Source organism: Rattus norvegicus, chromosome 6 (genome assembly GCF_036323735.1).
Source record: "Rattus norvegicus strain BN/NHsdMcwi chromosome 6, GRCr8, whole genome shotgun sequence".
Classification (NCBI taxonomy): Eukaryota; Metazoa; Chordata; class Mammalia; order Rodentia; family Muridae; genus Rattus; species Rattus norvegicus.
The window spans coordinates 26,201,597-26,203,525 of record NC_086024.1 but is presented as its reverse complement, the minus strand read 5'-3'; the positions used below and the strand labels follow the sequence as shown (position 1 = coordinate 26,203,525).

At 43.7% G+C, this 1,929-nt stretch overlaps 1 pseudogene; it reads right to left on the bottom strand.

Moving 5' to 3' along the window:
* Positions 1-629: 629 nt before the first annotated feature.
* On the bottom strand, positions 630-1,073 carry LOC108351356 (40S ribosomal protein S18 pseudogene; annotated as a pseudogene).
* Positions 1,074-1,929: the final 856 nt, after the last annotated feature.

Sequence of the window (1,929 nt, the reverse complement as noted above, 5' to 3'; positions counted from 1 at the left end):
CTGTGACGTATGGGGATGAGCACTGTTTTGTTTTGTTTTTTTTTTGTTTGTTTGTTTTTTGTTTTTGTTTTTTGTTTTTTTTTTTTGGTTCTTTTTTTTCGGAGCTGGGGACCGAACCCAGGGCCTTGCGCTTCCTAGGCAAGTGCTCTACCACTGAGCTAAATCCCCAACCCCCACTGTTTTGTTTTATTCTTGCTCTATGGCTGTCCCAACACTGGGAGCTGGCTAGACATTTGCCCAAGGGCTGTCCCATCTGCACCTCATTGGACCCGTGCAGCTCTTGCCTTCCATGAATGTTTTTCTATCACAGCTGACGACATAAATGTTCCGTTTGTGACGGAATTGTCCTGTTTCAGATTTTCCATCCCAAGCTAAAGACTAGTTATCTAGAGCATTTGAGACAATGAGACGAAGGTGATGCTTTGTGTGATGAACTTTTAGTTTCCTGTAGTCTGCATTTCCTTTTCCTACTGAGACCTTGACTCTCTGGCTCTAGGTGGAGGCCCCTGAGGGCAGGGGTGGTACTGTGAAAAAAGACGAAAGGATGGAGTCACTTCTCTCATCAAAATTTCCACTTTTTTTTTCTGTTTAGAAATTTAACTATTTATTAAGAGCAAAGGCCCAGAGTTTCATTTCTCCTTGAATAGACAGACACTACGGCTCTGGCGTACAGTGGTCCTGCTATGTGGACCTTGGACGAGAAGGCTCCAAAATGGCACAGCTACCCATAAGCGCTAATCTTCATGAGTTGCTCCAGGTCCTCACGCATCTTGTTGTCTAGACCACTGGCCAGAACCTGGGTGTACTTTCCGTCTTTCTGTGTGTTCAAGAACCAGTCTAGGATTTTGTATGGACGTGCATTCTGTATGATGCTGAGCACACATTCTACCTCCTCCTCCAGGAGTTCTCCAGACCTTTTGGTGAGGTCAGTGTCTGCTTTCCTCAACATAATGTGAGCATATCTTCCCCCTAAACCCTTCAGTGATGGCAAATGCTATTTTCTGCTGCCCTTCAATGTTGGTGTTGAGGACTTGCAAAATGTGCTAGAACTTCTCAGGGATCACTAGAGACATGTCAGAAGCACAAACGGTGGCCAGCTTGTAGGCCTTCTTTGGAAGGAAAAGTTCTACTTTCTGGAGAAAGGTCAGAGATGAGCCAGATGAACACTAGCAGCTTTGATAGCTTTGGAAATGTAATCAGAATCTTTATTTTGATTGCTTAAAAATGTCTCCAGAAGGCAACGCCTTCTGCCAAAATTGCTTTTGCAAAGAAAATACTCAATTGCATTAGCTGCTTTCGGCAGCAGCTTCTCTTGCAGCCAATGAACTTACACAATATTTGTTGGTTCTATCAACTAACGGGAGGAGGAAGGAGGGCTTAGAAACATGACAGAGTTTATCTTTGCTGTTTTAAAATGGAACATGGACTACATCTTGTTTTCCAGTCAAGGAAATGAGGTGGAACATTCAATTATTCAGGTGTCAGGTAAAGTGTGTGGAGGAGGGTCCCAGCACCAGAACCTTGTGCTCCAGACCAGGTCTTCTGTGCAATTCTTTGTTTCTTTGTTTCGTTTTCCCCCTTCCTTCCTTTCCTCCTCCTTATTCTCATTACTATTATTGTTGTTGTTTTATTGAAACAGACTTTCTCTGTGTGTCTCTGGCTGTTCTGGCACTTGCTCTGTAGTCCAGGCTGGCTGAGGTTTGGTCAAAATAAGACATGAGGGTAAAGAAGTCTTTCTTGAGCCATTTGTATACATATGATAACGCCTAAGGATTTTTCTTTTTGGGATAGAAAGGCTCTTGAATATGGAAGTGGGACACAGCTTTAAATGAGAAGAGGAGAAAGGAAAGGCAGCCTGGCATCTCAGCCCTATGTCCTTGTCCCCATCCCAAGTAGAAGCTTCTGTGTTCTGACATCATACTTCCCTCA